General features: G+C 41.2%; 1 protein-coding gene across 4 annotated transcripts in view; it reads right to left on the minus strand.

Annotated features, from left to right (window-relative positions):
- The window catches only part of thrb (thyroid hormone receptor beta), a 158,656-nt gene that overhangs the window by 48,716 nt on the left and 89,204 nt on the right, over window positions 1-20,736 (minus strand). For 3 of the 4 annotated variants that reach the window (XM_052135354.1, XM_052135350.1, XM_052135351.1), the window contains exon 2: window positions 17,674-17,740. The gene's annotated coding sequence lies outside the window, so the exon portion shown is untranslated. Of the gene's footprint in view, window positions 1-11,526; window positions 11,679-17,673; window positions 17,741-20,736 lie in introns of those variants that run through there. The other variant, XM_052135352.1, reaches the window with a different exon arrangement.

A 20,736-nucleotide genomic window follows, 5' to 3' on the forward strand; every position in this document is an offset into this window, starting at 1 on the left:
GCCAAAAAAACAACAACTCACATAATGCCTAGCAAAGTGTTAAAACATGCTAAAAACATGCTAGCATAATGCTAAAACATGCTAGCAACACCTAGTGAAGTGTTAAAACAAACTACCTACATGCTAGCATCATGCAAACACAAGCTAGCAACATTCTAGGATCATAATACTAGTGCTTAGCAACATGCTATGTGACTAGTTTTGCCACGGCAAGCACCACTCACATTTTCTACAGGAAATGTACCTATCAATGTGAACTTCTGCAGTTAATGCAGGATGGACTTAAAATACATTAGTCATTCATCTTATTTTTAAACACTGTCCCTTAAAACTTACTTATTTGACTCATTTTAAACCATGACCTGCACTATACATAAGTAATATTTACATTATATACATGATGTTATTCAGAGGGGAACTGGCCCTCACAGTGCATCTGGTTTCTCCTAAGCATATTTTTCTTCATTAATCTACATTAATCAACATCTTATGGAGTTTTATGTTCCTTGCCACAGTCGCTTTCAGCTTGCTCACTGGGGTTATTAATACAATTATTATTTAATTACTTATTTTTAAACAGAATTCACAATCGTATTTTATCTAATTACACAATGATTACTCATAGACATTATAGATATTACAGGTTTATCATCTGTTAATGCCTGATCTTCTGTAAAGCTGCTTTGAAACAATGTGTGTTGTGAAAGACACTATACAAATAAAAATAACGACCTTTTCTACTTCAAGTCTGCATATATTTTATATATCTTAAACAACATCATAAATGAGTCTATGGAATGATATTCCGGATATTATTCAAAAGGAATTGCAAATTGTATTTGCAATTGCGTTTTCAATTTGTGGATGCATAAAATGTGACATAATCCAAACGCAATTGCAAATTGTGCATTACCGTTTGCATTTTCGTTTAAGCGAACGCACAGTGACTGCCAGATTTCAAATGGAAAAGCAAAGTCCGTTTGCAACTGTGTTTCCCATATCTTACGAGTTTTGGCCCTGTCATATTTAAATAGCAATTTCAATTACCACGTCTGCTTTTTCACTTTCTCAGCGTCGCGTATGTAGCCAGCCAAAACTCAAATGGAATACTAATTCCCTTAGTATTTCCATTTCTGATACCTTACACGGAAACCTGTCATTCATATTAATTGAAGTTAAAAACCAATAAAAATGAAGACCTAACAATATACAGATAACAAGCAAGGTTTTTGCATTTGTTTGTGCCTGAAGCAAACAAAAAATTATATTGAAATTGAGTATAGAATATTGATTAATTGTAATTCAAATTTTTTTTTCAACAGCGGCCTCTAAAGGTGAAATAAAATTGTGTATCTAAATCTTTGATCATTGACAATATTCATCCATATTTTTATCCTCACTTCAATGCATTTTTTGTTATTTTATTTTGATTAGATAATCAAGTGTTCTTAACTGAATTGAGGACATGCAAAGAAAAATGTGTTAATATGGAATTATGCCATGTCAGCACATATATTTTGTCTCCCACTTCAAATCTTGTGAATAAAAATGTATATCCTTATCTGGTGAAATACATACATTTCATACTAAATCTTTCATCTGGTAAATACATAGGCTATAAAAAGCTTAATTTTGTTAATACTTGAATATAGCTCATTATAACGGCATTATAAGTCTGTTATTTCAAAATAAATGTCCACGGTGAATTTCGGGCTTGTTTATATGCTGCCTTCGTGTGCTATCGGAATTATCGTAAATACGAGTTTCCCAATCGGAAGTTGCACATGAACGACCCTTCAAGTCATAATTATGTCTGGGAAACTCAGAGATTATTTTTATACCTGAGTTTCCGAGATGGGAGGAGTTCTAAACTTTCAACATTGCGGAGGAGACTACAGCTTCTGTAGTGAACGACAGGTTTTGTTATTTTTTTAATAAAGCCAATTGTTAACCCTTGCCGTTTTGGTCATATTCATGTATATTCAGCAACCATTCTATGCATGTTGTACATGTTTACATCGTGAAAATAGTTGTATAAATTCCATTCAGCAAGCTAACTGAGTGATATGTATTATGGTGTCAAAATAAAAGTTCCTCAAGAAATATGTATAAATGAACCTGGCGTCGTGCATTTTCCTGTCCTTTCCGACAACAACGCACTTGAACGTGACGTACTCATAATTATCACTTCAGAAGTGGGAAGTAGGATCATTCCGATAGCACTTGAAGGCAGCAATAGTGAAATATAGATCATAGTAACCAAGTCAAGTCTCTGTCATTCCAAAATAACAGTCTCCGGTGAATTCCGTGCTTGTTTATAATAAAATTTAGATCACAGGAACGGAGACAAGTCTTTGTCATTTCAAAATATGAGTCTACATTGAATTTCGGGCTTGTTTATAGTGAAATATAAATAATTGTAAAGGACCCAAGTGTCCTTAATTTCAAATTAAGAGTCCCCAGTGAATTTCAGATTTGTTTATAGTTAAATATAGATCACTGCAATGGAGAAAAGTTTCTGCCATTTCAAAATAAGAGTCCCGTTGAATTTCTGGATTGTTTATAATTAAATATAGATCACCGTAATGGAGCCAAGTCTCTTTCATTTCAAAATAAGAGTCCTGCATTATGCACTCAATCTTATTTTTTTCTGTTTATATTGGCATTTTGGTTGCACAATAAACTGCATCTGGGATTTTATTTATTTTGGACTCTCGTACCCTCAATCGCTTATTTATCAGTATCGTTAAAATCCACTACCGGTGGATATCTTGTACAGTATTCAATCCGAGCTGAGTGGACAGCTCAAGTTATATAATGACTGATGACACCTCTTCTTGAATTTAAACACACGAGGAGACATGTTTCACTGCTCACAGTGCAGTATGGTGCCAAGCTTTAAATGAATAACGATGACATCTGTTCTGTGTGTGTGTGTGTGTGTGTGTGTGTGTGTGTGTGTGTGTGTTTTGTGAGTGAGAGAGAGAAAGAGAGAGAAAGAAAGAGGGGCACAGAGCGGAAAGGTCATCTGAGGAGAGAGCAAAACCAAGCAGAAATGCACACATACACACGCTTGCCCTGGAAAGCTGCACTGTTCTCAGAGCCCCTCTAGCAAACCAAAAGCCCTCGTCCTAACATGACCAATCAGAGGAGAGCAGCAGGAGCATTGGTTTATGGGCATGAGGTGGAAATGAGTGCATGACTAAAATAAAAAGTGACAGTGACAAGAAAGAAAAAAAAAATATTACTAAAATACAAAAGTGCGTGAAAATGAACACTTGACAGTGACAAGTGATAAAACCTAACCAGCTGTGACTGTTATGACTGACATATCAATTAGCTCTATAATAAACACAAAAATGTGCTCTGATTGTTTGTGAGGACAAACAAATTTGTCAATGGAAACTTGTCACATCGCGCCTGTTTAAAGGAATATTTCAGGTCCAATACAAGTCAAAAGAATTGTTCACCCAAAAATGAAAATTCTCTCATCATTTACTCAGCTTCATGCCATCCCAGAAGTGTAAGACTTTCTTTCATCTGCAGAACACAAATTAAGAATTTTAGAAGAATATTTCAGCTCTGTAGGTCCATACAATGCAAGTGAATGGTGACCAAAACTTTGAAGCTCCATAAATTACATAAAGGAAACATAAAAGTAATCCATAATACTCCAGTGGTTTAACCAGTGTCTTCTGAAGTGATCCAGTTGGTTTTGGGTGAGAACAGTCCATAATATAACCCTTTTTCACTGTACATCTTGACAGCAGTCTCCTTGGTGATCATGATTTTAAGCTCAATTACACTTCCTGTAGTGCCTTCTAGGGTTCTGTGCATGTGGAAAGCACTAGGAAGTGTAAACGAGCTTGAAATCATGATCGTGCCAAGAGACTGCAATGACAAGATGTACAGTGAAAAAAAAGTTATATTTTGGTCTATTCTCACCCAAAACCAATTGGATCGCTCAGACCAAACTGAAGACAGCCACACAGATTTATCTGAGGTCAACTGCTGATCAAATGAAGGCGGGCATATCTGAATTTGCACAATGGGGCAGAGACATTAAACTGGTTAATGGGTTAGACAGTTAGTGGTTAAGATATTGGATAACTAAGTGACTATTTGCACACCAATAGTCAAGCGGAAACAGGATTTTACAACAAACTGTACCCCAATGTGCAGCTGTAGTAGCTCTGGGAGTAACATCGGTATGTGCCATGCTGGAGATCTAAGTTCGAATCCCACCCCTTGACATACTTTTTCCCATGTCTCTACTCTTAATATTCCTATAATACTACTCATAGTAATAAATAAAAGTGATTCCTCGCAGTGATTTGATTACTACCCATGGTGTTACTACAGTAACATGTTGTTAATAGTAACCATGTTTCATTTTGTGGTTACTATGATTTTACTAGAAAAATCCCATGGTGATCCTTTGGTTACTGTAGTAAAACCATGGTTAATTTGTGTAAGTATGGTTAGATTTAGGCATAGGTGTTGGTGTAGAGTGTCTGAAGGACTCTAAAACACTGCAGTGATGCCACTATCCTGTATGTTAGTATTTAAACAGGGGTGTAAGTGTATCTGCCACTAATCTAATGCTATTTGCACTTAGTTAAAATAAGATGCTTTTTGTTGCTTTTTACAATTAGTGCAAATAGCCTCTGCCTTTTATTAAATACTGACACAGCTGCAGCGCTGTGATCAGAGAGCAGATGGTGTTTTCATTGTAAGAATCAGTCTGATAAAAGAATAAATCGCTTGTGTGCTTACCGCTCTCATCAGATTACATGTTTTCTAATGTCACTGCGGACAAATGCAGCCGACACCAGTCGAAATTCAAAGCTCAATATGAAAAATAAACCCAGACAAGGAATATATTAAACAATGCTGTCACTGCAGAACTGCATTTCCACATGATATCTGCCATCAAATCCATATACAACAAATGACCTCCTGTTAACCCCCGGACCAGCAGGTATGAGATGTCGATGACATCTTCAGGTAAAATAAGATGGATTACAACGTCTGTGTCTGTGCTTACCCCCAGTGGCTCAGGCTTATTATTTATCACTAATTAACACTGATGTTATTTTTTTATACTCTACCCCCTAACCCAATCCACAACCCTAAACCTAACTTTGATGAGTTTATTCCTCAAATGTACCTACAGACATACACCTACTGTATCTGTAGATACAGAACTAGTCACATGTGGTACCTTTTAAAAGATTAGAATTTGAAAGTTTCACAGAACTCCATTAATGTTGCATTTGTTACAAAAAATAACAAAATAAATCTGAAATCCTCTGCATCACAAAAAGTGCCACCCTGTGATAATGGCATCCAAACATGACTGAACAAACTTTTTTAGTAGCACTAATATATATATATATATATATATATATACACAAACTTGCTGCAGAGGGAGACCTCTAGTCAATGTTTTAGAGGAGGAGAGCCCTATGGTAGAGTGTGCCCTAAAACCTACTGGCGAAGCTTGACCGCGCGCCTCGTAGGCCCGGGCAATAATGAGGATGCCTCTTTGAGGGCACCCCGTCCACCAAGCCGTGGCAAACCGCAGTGGCCACATAGAACCTGGCAGTGGCGAGGCAAGTGCCCGCTGACAGTTCTTTCTACAGAAAATCCAGAACTGAAGCAAACTGGCAGTTAGCTGGTTCTGTAATAAGAACTTTAGTAGATGGAAACGCATGCAGGTGCATTTGTGCTATGAATGCGTTACCACGATCAGCCCCTCCATGGGGTTGCTGGGCGACTCGGGGAGAAGTAGAGGAGACATTGCGCTATCAACAGAGGCGAAGAGGTCCTCTTCTGCCCTGTAAAATCTACCCAGAACAGTTCCAAGTGGAGGGAGCCCTAGCACTTGAAATGGTCTCGATAACCTCAAGAGAAAACCCTGTGAACCACATTCGGTAACCTTAGGGGCCAGACATGAAAGGTTTCACAATTCGGGCCAAGAATGAGAAGGTCCTCCCTGTTTGGAATCGCCCAAGGCGAGCCGTCGAGGAGAGGAATTAACTCTGAGAAACATATCCTGTTCGGCCAGCGCAGCGCCATTAATAGGAGGCAAGACCCTTGCTGGTGAACATTGCCAAGACTCCCGGGAGCAGAGAAACCGGGGAAAGAAACGCATACAGACGCATTCTGGGTCATGTATGTGTCTTAACGTCCAGACCCAAGGGGGCTGGGTGATTTCAGGGAGAAGTAGAGGAGACATTGCGGTATTCATAGAGGCGAAGAGGTCCTCTTCTGCCCTAAGATCTCACCCAAACTTGTTCCAAGTGAAAAAAGCCCGGCATTTAAAAAGGTCTCGATAACCTCAGGAGAGAGCCCTGTGTCCCTCAGTTGGTACCCTTAGGGGCCAAACATGAAAGATTCCACAATTTGGGGCAGGGATGAAATATTGCCCTGTGCCTGAGATAGAAGATCCTTCCTGTTCGGAATCGCCCAAGGCGAGCCGTCGAGGGAAGAGATTAGCTCCAAGAACCAAGCCCTGTTCGGCCAGCGCGGTGCTATCAGTAAGAGGCAAAAACCCTTGCTGGCGAACTCTGGGCAACTACTACCTTAGGGTGGAGTTCTTAAATCCCCCATTGGTATTTTCTGTCTGGACTGTAAATCTGCTCCCATATACGGGCATCCAGGGATATAACTGACCTGAGTAAAAGGAGCTTGCCCTGGGCCCTAAGGAGAACCCAATGTGTCAGAAATACAGCTGACAAGAACGTGGGTCTCCTTGATGATTTATGTAAGAGGCTACCGCTGTATTGTCCACCCGCACCAAGACATGGCAGCCTCAGGAGGAGGTATTTCAGGGCCAGAAATACAGCCATCAACCCGAGACAGTTACTGTGACAACCGAGCTGACGACCCTCCTATCCCCTTAAGCTGGACGACCACTTATGGCCGCTACCCCGCCCATCAGGGAGGCGTCTGTCGTTAGCAGCCTGCGACAAGACGCACCTAGAGTGGGACCCAAGGCAGAAAACCGGGGTCTGCACTATGTCTATCGACATAGAAAGGGAACGAAGCCTGAGGCGCGTAACCCTATTTAGCCTAGGGGTTTTGGCCCTTGGAAGAAATCCCCTGGCTTTTGGCCACAACAAAAACGGTCTCATGAGCAGAAGGTCCAGAGGGATCACCGTGGACGCGTTCGCCCTGAGACCTGGAAATCGTTGATACTGATAACAGTGCAACCTTGACCTAGCCTGATTTTGCTCAGGGTGATCTGAATGACTCAATACTAGCGGGAGACAGTTGTGCCCGCATTGTAATTGAACTCCATACGATGCCCCGATTGACAGTGTTCTGAGTGGGAGAGAGGACGCTTTTCTTGGCGTTGAGCCTCAACCCCAGAGAAACAGATGAGCTAAGACGATGTCCCTGTGCTGAACTGCCAGTTCCTGGAACTGCGCTAGGATCAGCCAGTTGTCTACATAATTCAGAATGCAGATGCCCCGGAGTCGCAAGGAGCCAGCGCTACATCATGTATTGTGAATGTGCGGGTAAAAAGGGCTAGGCTGAGTGAAAGAACCTGACCCTGGAAGACTTCGCCCCCGGAAGTGAACCTCAGGAACTTTCCATGTTGTGGCAGAAGTTCTAAATGAAGTATAGAAGTGCGTCATAAGATCGATGGTGACCAGCCAAACGAGTTGTAGGGCTTGAGACACAACCGTCTTGACAGGCATCTTCTTGGACTTGAACACCCACGGGTAGTTCAGCTTTAAGATCTAAGCCAGACGCCACCCCTCACCCTCCATGGGAAACGGGAAGGATTTAGTGTAATAACCTAACTCTCTCTCTGGAAGGGGAACACATACCATGGCCCCTTTAACCAGGAGATTGATTTTTTGTTTTTACAAAAAAAGAAATCTGGTTTACGGTGGTGAGAACACGCCGTTGAAACACGGAAAAGCGGCGAGTGAATTAAATCCTGACGCCCTTATAAGACCCACAGAAAAGAATATATCCAGCAGAAGTTTCCACGCTGCCAGGATCTCTGATATTGGTATTATATTTTAACACTTCCTGTTGAGGGGTTGTCGGGTGTTTCGCGTCCTGAATAAAATGCAGGAACAGCGAAAACACCCAATTTTGACGGAAGCCTCTGCAACCCGAAACACCAAGAGGTGGCGGGAATGGAGGGGCTTCGAGGGGGTACCGGGAGGGGTGAAGTGAAGCACGCGCCCCGTCCCGAGGGGAGCTACCCTCTAATCTAGGCGCAAGACCATCAGGGTTTTCTCTTGGGTCTTGCTTCGGGGGCTGGCGAGGGCGGCGAGACTGTCCCCAATCCATGGGTAGAGGAGCACGACTCGCCACGCTTTGCTTTTGAGCCTCCCTTCAGTCAGGACCGAGGCGGGTCTGAGGCTTGCTCGTCAAGCACAGAACCCACACTCAGGTCGTCCAGGAGGTCAGCCTGGTACGCCTGTAAAACAGCATAGTGTGCAGAGCAGCACCAGCCTGACCTGTTGCTTGATAAGCCCTTCCCACTAAAGTGGAGGTTGTCCTACAAGGCTTTAAGGGGAGAGAGGGCTTCTTAAGTGACGATGCCGAGCCCGGCGAGAGATAGCCCGCTAGCGTCTCTTCGACCGGCGGCATCACTGAATACCCCGTGCCTCAGCACACACGATAGTCGAATATAATGACGTCGAGGGTATGTGAACACGGGAAGAAAATATATATATATATATATATTTATTTATTTATTTAAAAAAAATAAATAAATAAAAGAGACCCATGAGGCGAAGGGACCCATGGGGCGTTCCCTTTCTTCGACTGGAAGATAAAATCTATCCCCTAATTTGGAGCGTTTGGGGGTCTCTTTTTCGTGTGGCCAGTCCAATCTGGCAACCGCACGAGTAACAACATCGAGCAATTCCTCCGTAGATTTTCTATCATGGACGGAAAGCTCGGAGGTGGGAAGAGAATCGCGATCCACCTCATGATCCGAAGAAGCGTCGGAACGCGCTTCGAGATCATGCGAAGGACCAGCTGGGTTTGGGGAGAAAGTGAGAGAAAGGGAACAACCCGTCTCACGAACGGGCCCCACGAACGATCTTTTTTTTTTTCATGAGTGCTGACTCCCGGAAGCAAGCGAGGCGAGCACGACGCACTCTGCCTGTTAAAGCAAATCGCAGTGCTCGCACCCGCCCTGCTGCAACGCGAGAGCAGCGTGCTCTTACCCCCAAACAAACAGCAAAAACTGATGTGTGTCGTCTTCAGCTATAGAGCGAGAAGAGGGGAACACACCGTTTGCGGCTTTCTTTTTAGAAATATATATATATATATATAATATTTTCTAAACAGAAGAGAAAAGAGAACAATGTTCACTGCACACTGCCTAACTGATTCTAACTTCTAACAGAGGAAAGAAAGTTTTGACAGGGTTTGTGAAACACACAGAAACAGAATCGCTCTGAAAAAAAGAGTTTCTGACGACACCTGGTGACGTATCCATTTATAGCCTGGCCACAGGTGCATCTAATGATTACATCAGCCGAGGCTATAAATTCCAGTCAATGTTCATTGACGTGTTACACACACTATTTCAGCTCGGTTCACAGCTAGAGTTGGTCCCCGTAGCGCTTAGCAGCGCAGCATCAAAGTGAAGCTTTTTGTAAAGGGAACACAGAATTGTTGACATTTTTGCACATTTATTAAAAAAGAAAAACTGAAATATCACATGGTCCTAAGTATTCAGACCCTTTGCTGTGACACTCATATATTTAACTCAGGTGCTGTCCATTTCTTCTGATCATCCTTGAGATGGTTCTACACCTTCAATTGAGTCCAGCTGTGTTTGATTATACTGATTGGACTTGATTAGGAAAGCCACACACCTGTCTATATAAGACCTTACAGCTCACAGTGCATGTCAGAGCAAATGAGAATCATGAGGTCAAAGGAACTGCCTGAAGAGCTCAGAGACAGAATTGTGGCAAGGCACAGATCTGGCCAAGGTTACATAAAAATGTCTGCTGCCCTTAAGGTTCATAAGAGCACAGTGGCCTCCATAATCCTTAAATGGAAGACGTTTGGGACGACCAGAACCCTTCCTAGAGCTGGTCGTCCGGCCAAACTGAGCTATCGGGGGAGAAGAGCCTTGGTGAGAGAGGTAAAGAAGAACCCAAAGATCACTGTGGCTGAGCTCCAGAGATGCAGTTGGGAGATGGGAGAAAGTAAGTCAACCATCACTGCAGCCATCCACCAGTCGGGGCTTTATGGCAGAGTGGCCCGACGGAAGCCTCTCCTCAGTGCAAGACAAATGAAAGCCTGCATGGAGTTTGCTAAAAAACACCTGAAGGACTCCAAGATGGTGATAAATAAGATTCTCTGGTCTGATGAATCCAAGATAGAACTTTTTGGCCTTAATTCTAAGCGGTATGTGTGGAGAAAACCAGGCACTGCTCATCACCTGTCCAATACAGTCTCAACAGTGAAGCATGGTGGTGGCAGCATCATGCTGTGGGGGTGTTTTTCAGCTGCAGGGACAGGACGACTGGTTGCAATCGAGGGAAAGATGAATGCAGCCAAGTACAGGGATATCCTGGATGAAAACCTTCTCCAGAGTGCTCTGGACCTCAGACTGGGCCGAAGGTTCACCTTCCAACAAGACAATGAACCTAAGCACACCGCTAAAATAATGAAGGAGTGGCTTCACAACAACTCCGTGACTGTTCTTGAATGGCCCAGCCAGAGCCCTGACTTAAACCCAATTGAGCATCTCTGGAGAGACCTGAAAATGGCTGTCCACCAACGTTTACCATCCAACCTGACAGAACTGGAGAGGATCTGCAAGGAGGAATGGCAGAGGATACCCAAATCCAGATGTGAAAAACTTGTTGCATCTTTCCCAAAAAGACTCATGGCTGTATTAGATCAAAAGGGTGCTTCTACTAAATACTGAACAAAGGGTCTGAATACTTAGGACCATGTGATATTTCAGTTTTTCTTTTTAATAAATGTGCAAAAATGTCAACAATTCTGTGTTTTTCTGTCAATATGGGGTGCTGTGTGTACAATAATGAGGAAAAAAATGAACTTAAATGATTTTAGCAAATGGCTGCAATATAACAAAGCGTGAAAAATTTAAGGGGGTCTGAATACTTTCCGTACCCACTGTATATATATATATTTATACACACAGCTATGGCCAAAAGTATTGGCAGTGACTTACATTTTGTTTCGCCAAGTTTTCTGCTTCAATTGTTGTGATGTTGATTCACATTGTTTCTAGATTATTGTGCAGAGTGATCAGATGCATTTTAAATAATTGCAAAAAACTTTATCACAAAAACCCATATTTCACAGTTTTTTGGTCCTGGCACAAAATGACCAGCTAACATAATTTCACTAATCATATCAACAGCACCTGGGAAAGTGTGAACGAGTACTAGTCAGGTGAAATCACTCTATCATTCTGATTGGATTATAAGAGCAGACTGTTTGCTATAAAAGGAGGGAAGAAGTGCCTCCAATCATTGTGTTATTGTTAGCAATGGTTACCTATAAAGAAAGACATGCAGCCATAATCGCTTTGCATCAAAATGGCCTCACATGCAAGGAAATTGCTGCAAAGAATATTGAACCAGAAAGAACCATTTAATCGATCATCAAGAACTTCAAGCAGAGAGGTTCAACTGCAGTGAAGAAGGCTTCAGGACGTCCCAGAGTGTCCAGCAAGTGCCAGGACCGTCTTCTGAGGAGACAGCGACGGAATCATGTCACCACCAGTGCAGAGCTTGCTCAATATTGACAGCAGGTTGGTGTGAGTGCATCTGCACGCACAGCGAGGCGAAGACTTTTGGACAATGGCCTGGTGTCAAGAAGGGCAGCAAAGAAGCCACTTCTCTCCAAGAAAAACATCAAGGACAGACATCTGGAAAATCGATAGTCCAGAGAAGAAAAGGTGAAAGCTCCCATGAGTCCTGTGTTGTGCCAACAGTGAAGCATCCTGAGACCATCCATGTGTGGGGTTGCTTTTCATCCAAGGGAGTGGGCTCTCTCACAATTCTGCCCAAAAACACTGCCATGAATAAAGAATGGTATCAAATGTCCTACAAGAGCAACTATCCAGGAGCAATTTGGTGATGATCCGTGCATTTTTCAGCATGATGGAGCACCATGTCACAAGGCAAGAGAGATAATGAAGTGGGTCGGAGATCGTTACATTGAAATTTTGGATCCGTGGCCAGGCAACTCCCCGCATCTTAATCCCATAGAGAACCTGTGGTCAATCCTCAAAAGGTGAGTGGACAAGCAGAAGCCCACAAATTGTGATCAACTTCGAGCACTAGTAAGACAAGAATGGATCAACATCAGTCAAGAGTTGGCCCAGAAGCTGATATCCAGCACGTCAGAGTGAATTTCAGAGGTTATGAAGGACAAGGGTCAACACTGTAAATATTGACTTCATATATTGAATGCCAAGAAAAGCCTTTCAAACTTATGAAATACTTATCATTGTTTTCCAGTATACCATAGAAACATGTGAAAAAAATAATCTACAAATAATGAAGCAGCAAACTTTGCAAAACACAATCTTTGTCACTGCCAATACTTTTGGCCACTGTTGTATATATATAAGAGAGAGAGAGAGAGACTTCTTCAAAATGAGCACTTTACCACTTGTCTGTCAGCTTGCTTGGGTAAATAATCCAATGTTATGTTGAGAACAAAACATGCAGTCCAGTACAAAAAGCATGATAAATCACCTGTAAAATATGTTCTACCCATGATGAAATATTATACAATCACAAAGGTGATGTCATGACTGGGACTAGAACCAGGTCCCTGGTGTGAGATTGCAACACACTACCACTAAACCACTCCGTGAACTTGTTGTGAAACAAAGTGCAGAGAACACAAACTTAAGCAAATTGCAGGTCAGGTCTCTTAGTTTATTTACTGGTCAAAAATATTCATAGTCCAACCACAGTCCAGAAAAAAATTAATAAATCCAAACAGGGCCCAGCACAGAAAAAAACAAAACAAAACCATCAAAAAGCAAACACAGCAATGCTTACTTTTCATGAAAACACAAACAAGCAAGACTGGAGTACTACGCAAAGAGGCACACAAAGGGCAACATATAAATAAAACAACTGAAAAAAGGAACAGGTGGAAATAGTTAGTTCAATAGAAAGAGGTAAATTTATCACAACCAGTTCACTAAGGGCCTCTGGTGGCCCGGATGAGAATAGCTTTTCAACAGCACAAACATTGCGCTTCTAGTCCACTCAGAGGCCTAGATACTCGACAAAACAATGGGGAAGGTGAAGAGGGATCACAGAACAGACTGAATATCTATGGATGAGCACATAGCAGGCACTAAGCTGTGTCAGAGCGCCACCTGGATTTCACATCTGTACATTGTGATGGAAGGTGATAAAGAGAAAAAAAAATCCTAGTTCTTGCTGCTATCTACTGTAATGAACTAACACTATTTATAGGGATATTGAGCAAACATAGTTTAATTTATAGACATTATAAAACTATACAATATTACTGAGGCAATTAATTACTGAAAATGTCTTTACCTTATAAACTTGCATGTGAAAAATTGCAAGCAGCAATCAAAATATGCAGCAGAGCTTAAAGGAATAGTCCACCCCAAAATGAAAATTCTCTCATTATTCACTTACCCTGATGCCATCCCAGATGTGTATGACTGTCTTTCTTCAGCAGAACACAAATGAAGATATTTAGAAGAAGATAGAGCTCTGTTAGGTTATATGCAAGAGATATGGGTGCCAGAACTTTGACGGTCCAAAAGTCTTTTAGGCAGCATAAAAGTAATCCATGTGACTCCAGTCGATCAATGAATGACTTCTGAAGTGAATCGACGGGTTAGTGTAAAAATATATTGATAATTAAAAAGTTTCTAACTTTTTTTCAAAACCATTGCTATTTACATATTTTATTTTTTTTAAAAATTCAATTACATTTTTTTACTGATTCATAGACATATAAAAATACAAACAAACAAGAAAAAGCAACATCTATACATTGAATCAACATTTAATATTTAACCCACACTAACCCCACCCTGACCCCAACAAACACCCCTGCTGTCACAAATAAGAATACACAGACACACACACATAAAAGAAAATATAATAATCATATATACTGTAATTAAAATGAAACTTCTCTCCACAGCCCCTCCCCGAGAGTCCCCCAAAAACACTAAATAAATGTCCCATTTCCTATCCAACAAATCCCAAAACCCCAGTCTTCTGCTTGACACCTCCTTGAAACCTTCCACTCTTCCCATCTCCGCAAACCACTCAGAAAATGAAGGCACTACATCCCATAAAAATAATCTGCCTGCCAATTATAATATTGGACAGAAGCCAATTTTATGTGTTTATCCCCCGACCGCCCCATCGCCCAAAATACAGAGTCTGGGGCAAAATGAAATTTGAGTGCCCAAAACGTCACATATAAAACTCTGAAACTTCAACCAAAATTACACCACCAAAAAACATGGGTTGTGTCTCAATCTTCTGATTGGCATTGCCAGCAGGTGGGTATGTCTTTAAAACCAAGCCAATACAATCTAGAGGGGGTCCAATAGAATCTATGTAAAATCCTAAATTGCATAAGGTGTACCCTTGCATCTCTTGATGCATACTTAGTTTTTTTTAGAATCCTATCCCACAATCCCTCCTCCAATACCAAGTTTAAATCTAACACCCATCATCTCTTGAGAGAAGTTTAAGTTCCGTCGCCCAGACTCTGAATTAGCAGGGAGTAATACACTAATGACTCATGACCATGTCCAAAAGCAGTAATCACTTCTCCCAGGGTATCTGCCACTTTAGGGGGGTGTATGCTTCTCCCAAGTACAGAACAGGTGGCGCGGCTGTAAATACCTACAGAACTGAGAACTGAGAATCCCAAGTATCTCAACACTCCACTCTCATATAGGTCACCGAGTGTAGTAACCTCCATCACAATCCACTCTGACCAGCAGAAAGGAGACTTATTAATACATAATTTAGGGTTCAGCCATATGATTGAGGCAACATTTAAATAAATGTCCGAATTAAACATTCTGGACACTTTAGTCCATACCGAGTGCAAATGCGAGATAATGGGGTATAATTCATTCGTCATTACAGCGGAAACAACATAAAATACGCCGTCATTTTGGGGCATACAGATAAGTTTAAGACATCATTAGAGACTGGCCCTTAATTACCTCGCCAAGCTCCTCCAAGATTATCTCAGAATAAAACAAAACAAAAATCGAATTTCATATCTTCATCAGTAGACGAGGATGTAGAGCTATAGAGATCAAGATAGAAGCATTTTTAATATTAATGGCCGAGGTAAATGGTAGAGAAAGACCCTCTCTGCTTCATATATCTAGACAAAAGTTTTCCTGCTTCAAAATATGACTGTCTTGCCCTGAATAGCCAAAACTCCACCTTCCGTGACAAAATAGTATTATATCTGTATTTCAATCGGGTCAATTCTCTGAGACCATCAGATGACATTCGGTGCTTCAGCTCTGCCTCTGCACTTTTAATATTTCCTTCCAAATCCACGAGTTCTCGTGCTTTGCATTTTTTGGTGAATGAGGCATACTATATGATCTGACCCATAAGAACTGCCTTAAGTGCAGTTTTATATAAACTTCGATTTATATATAAAAAAATCTATTCTAGAATAAATCTTATGGACTGATGAAAAGAATTTGTAGTCCCAACCAGATGGGTTCAAAAGTCTCCAAATATCCGTAACACCAAGATTGTTAAACATCCTGTGAGGTGTCATTGTTGCTCTAGGGGGCTTGCACACTTTTGCTTCACTATTATCAAGGATTGAGTCCATCAATAGATTAAAGTCTCCTCCTAATCTTATATCATAAGGGGTGTCAGGCTGCCAGTGTAGCCCTGATCATCAGCATTAGGTGCATAAATATTAGCTAATATAAAACTTTGCCCCTGAATTTCTGCTAAAACAAAAATGACTCTTCCTAATTTATGTTTGAGACATTTGAATTGTAGATGCTTGCTTAATGTAATGACTCCCATGCTCTTACTTGAGCCAGCACTAAAGAAAACATGTCCACCCCCTATATTCCCAAATTTTCCAGCTTCTTGCTGGGAAAGATGTGTTTCTTGAAGAAACATTCTATCATCTTTCTTACATTTAAGAAGAGAAATAAACTTCCTTCTTTTTATGGGGTGCCCCAAACCCATTCACATTCCATGTGGAGAGAGACAATCAACTCATATTAACATGACATTTTGACATCTAAAAATAAACCAAATTCACACATTAGTGCTACAATCAAACCCCAAATTTTCCCCGAACCAAACAAATAGAAAAACGTGCGCATTGATCAGACACACAGACAGGCAGGTAGCAGGCCCTCCCAGCACCTATCCCAGTTGTGTTTTTCTTGGCCTTTGTGGAGGTGAGTGGCGATGAACAAAAGACTAAGCTACCAGTGCCTCGACTTTATAGCTAATTAGCCAAAAGTCAAATATAGTTAACTTGTGTCTTGCTAACATGCATGAGCTCATGATCTACTAGCTAAGGTAATAAGGATTCCAACAATTTGGACATTATTCCACCGGTTACGATTCTCCATATCTTCCAACTTTTCCCAGACGCGCTCCAAATCCGCCTTGGTCGCTAGCAGATTAGCAGCTACTTCCCTCTCCGATGACTCCAGATAATCGATCCGTTTCTCAACACCCTCAACATTACAATAGTGGGTCTTGTAACCATCTCAGTCAATTTCATCTCCATGGCAGTGATCCATTGACATATTACAGCAAACTCCTCGAAGTCAGCAACGACCTTCATCACCGGACAAATTGATTCCCGGGCTTGCGGCCTGCTGCTCGGAGGCTTCAGCTTGAGCACGTAAGTGTTTTTTAATGTCTCCAGAGCCTGAGGATTTTGAATTTTTTGACATATTGTCTTCCTAGAACAGTTAAGAATCAGGGTGTATCGAATCTCACCAGTTTATGACACAAAAAGTATTAAAACCAGTAAAGTGCGCAGAGTACGCCGTTCACACGTCTGAACCACCAAAGGTTTTTAACTTTTAAAAAGCGCTTCCTGCCAGCAGTTGACGCATCACGTAGTTGTCGCGTGACACAAGCGTGTCGGCGAGTTCACATAAGAATTCGGAAGTGGCACTTATTTACAACAGAAGAATGAATGTCATGTGAGAGTTCGGCCATTTCAAACCGCATCAGAGCCCTGGACGGAAGCGCCAATTTAAATTTAAAAGTATTTTAATTATTGACTTGTTTCTTAAAAAAACCAATCAATTCACTTCAGAAGACATTCATTGATCAACTGGAGTCGCTTTTATGCTGCCTAAATGTAACTTTCTAAAAATCTTCATTTGTGTTCTGCTGAAGAGGATGCATCAGGGTAAGTGAATAATGAGATAATTTTTATATTTGTGTGAACCATCCCTTTAAGTGGTACATTTTCTACAAATTATCCTATTAAATTCCTCATTTAACTGGATTAGGTGTAAGTTATGGGCTTCAGAGTCAGTATGGTCTTTATATTTAACTGCAGTACAGCAAAAGAATGATGATTTGAGTGTTATTGAGGGCAAAAACATTACTGAGTTAAAGAATGTGTGTATATGAAGACAGAAAAAAACATTCTTACCAGATAAATGTGGCAGTGATTACTCCTGCCAGGGCTGAGGTGTACAGATCCCTCCCAACATGAAAATCTGAAAAGAAAAGATGAACATACAGTCATGATGCTATCTATCTACAAATAAATCAAAGTATTAATCATTAAAATGTAGAGAATCCTTTGCTAAATAACTGGAAACTCTCTATTGAATATAATGCAGAACAATACTGACTTTGAAATAAGTTTTATTAAAAATATATTTTCAGTTGTTTTTTAAAGAACACAAAAGATCACCATATTTGTTTTCCCTCAAACGTACCAATAAGTAGCAAACGTAAAAATAACGATTGTTTTCCAACAGGTTTCCCAAATTATTCTACTACCCCTTCTGCCCTGCCCGTCTTCCATTGGTCAGAAAAAACAGATTTTACCACCCCAAACACACATCATTGGCTGTGCCTGATATTCACATATGCAAAATGCTGAATATAATATCTAATTAGAATTCAGGAATTGTACCCCCTAGAAATAATAATTACATTTCAATCTGTTTATTTTGCTTAATTGAAGTGCAAGGGAAAAAGTGCATCTGTTCACCTAAACCGAAGCCTTTAAGACCCAGCAGAAGCCTCTGCCAGCTGGTTGCTTCCGAAGTGGACAGAACAAACTAAAAAGCAGCAGTCACATTTGCTAGCACACACAGTCCATGTTTTGATGCAGCAAATCAGTTTGATTTAATGCAGACAACGTGATTAATATTAATGAGCTCAACAGCCTGCCTGCAGCAACATATACTGAGCTGCAATCTACACGAGATAAGACGAGCGCAAACAGAGAAGTCATCTTTGACTATTGTAAGTTAATGTTGTTAAACAGATTAAAACATTTACATTTTAGTAACTGTCAGCAAGTTTTAAATCTCTGACCTCTTTATTGTTAGTCTTTTTCGCTGAAATACTGAATGGCCAATAATGTCTCATGTACAACCACCAGCCAAAAAACTGAAGGAAACAGACTTTCTGGATTTTTTATTTGTGTGACAATAATAATATGCCATAGTATGCTTCTAAACAATATATATTGTTCTTTGACTTTTCCAAGTTTTTTGTTTGGCTATTATATTGAATTTAGATTATTGGCAGTGGTGATGTTTGTGGCCTATCTATTTTAGAAAAAAAGAAAAAAGATCAGTGGCCAAGTCACCAAAAGTGTAAACAGTGACACAAGCTTCTAAACTTGTTCAGTTAAGATCATATTTAACACGGACATTAAGGAATTTGATTTGTGCTTTGAGTCTATGGTTCCCTGTCTGTCTCTTGCTTCGACGTTGTGTCGAATGAAGCGACACTAGGGGACTTTTTTGAAGGCCTCGTTTACCTCTGAACTTGAAAAACGGCCAAAGAGAATTTGGCAGACAGAATTTGCATGGTTGTGCGATCAGTGAGCTGAGATCACTTACTGTTCCGCTCACCTCTGTAGAGCATTTGCTGTTGGATCTACGGCGCATATTAGCGGCTTTCTCCTTCTCTAAACGGCAGTGCAGCTTTGCCCCTGGGCACTTCGACAGCGTTTCCTTAGAGTATATTTTCTCTAAAAGAATATACACATTGGCATTGAATGTCTTTTTAAAGATGCGTCTTTTTAAAGATATCTTTCCGCCTTTTGTGTAGTTCCTCAATGCGGCAGATCTCTCCGCTTCTGACGGTCATAATAGCTGCCTTGCGTGCCTGGGCTGCGATCACACACAGGCAGCGTTTTATGAGTGGTTCATGTTCTCAGTGTGAGAACATAACCATGGCAACGTTGTGGTTGTGGCTTTCTTTCCTCCGGAAGAAAGACACTTCATCCGTCCCCTGCATCCCGGCTGGCGATGAAGGCGATTTGAGGAGTACAGCGGGCTCGGTTTCACCGGGTAAATCCCCATGAACCACCCGCTCCCCAGCACGCTGGTTTGCTTCTGTTCGGCCTCGAGGTGAGAGCAGCTTGCTTCACGGCCAGTCTGTTTACTCCCTCAGACACGCAAGTTGGAGTATGATTTCATCGCTGCATCGGAGAGCGTCACAGCGGTGCTTTCCCGGGGACTGAAACCCTCCTTCCCTCCCCTCACGGATAAACGATTGGTTCCGATTGGTCTGGACCCCACTCACATCCACACTCGTGATCCAGGAACGACATCTGTGGCTGAACCTGGTGGAGATGCGGGACCCCGACAAAGCCCGCTTTCTCAACTTCCAGTTCGGCTTACTCGGCGACACCATTGAAGACTCTGCCCAGCAGTCTTCAGAAAATAGACAGGGGCGTTATGCAGTTTGAAATCCGGATTGTGCCAGATTGGGGTGTATTTACATGGTGCTAGTCAAATCAAATCAAAATCAATCAAATCACTTTATTGTCACACTAGCATGTACACAAGTGCAACAGTAGGTGAAATTCTTGTGTGCAGTTCCGAGCAACATAGCAGTCATGACAGTGACGAGACATATACCAATTACAATAAACAACATATTTACACAACACAATTTACAAATCAAATGTACACATACTTACACAACACAATAATTATATACAATGTACAGTAAACAATACACACAATATACAATACAATAAGTAGGAGTATATGAAATATATATATATATATATATATATATATATATATATATATATATATATATATGAAGTAGTATATTGAGGAGAATATGTTGACAGTCCAGTGTGAAATTATAGATGAATAAAGTGCAGTGCTAATTATTGATCGTGATAGATCAAGTGTTCAACAGTCTGATTGCTTGGGGAAAGAAGCTGTCATGTAGTCGGCTGGTGCGGGTCCTGATGCTGCGATACCACCTGCCTGATGGTAGCAGTGAGAACAGACCATGACTCGGGTGGCTGGAGTCTCTGATGATCCTCCGAGATTTTTTCACACACCGCCTAGTGTATATGTCCTGGAGGGAGGGAAGCTCACCTCCGATGATGTTTCTGGCAGTTCGCACCACCCTTTGCAGGGCTTTGCAGTTGTTAGCGGTGCTATTGCCGTACCAGGCAGTGATGCAGCCAGTCAGGATGCTCTCTACAGTGCTGGTGTAGAACCGT

Source organism: Xyrauchen texanus, chromosome 10 (genome assembly GCF_025860055.1).
Source record: "Xyrauchen texanus isolate HMW12.3.18 chromosome 10, RBS_HiC_50CHRs, whole genome shotgun sequence".
Classification (NCBI taxonomy): domain Eukaryota; kingdom Metazoa; phylum Chordata; class Actinopteri; order Cypriniformes; family Catostomidae; genus Xyrauchen; species Xyrauchen texanus.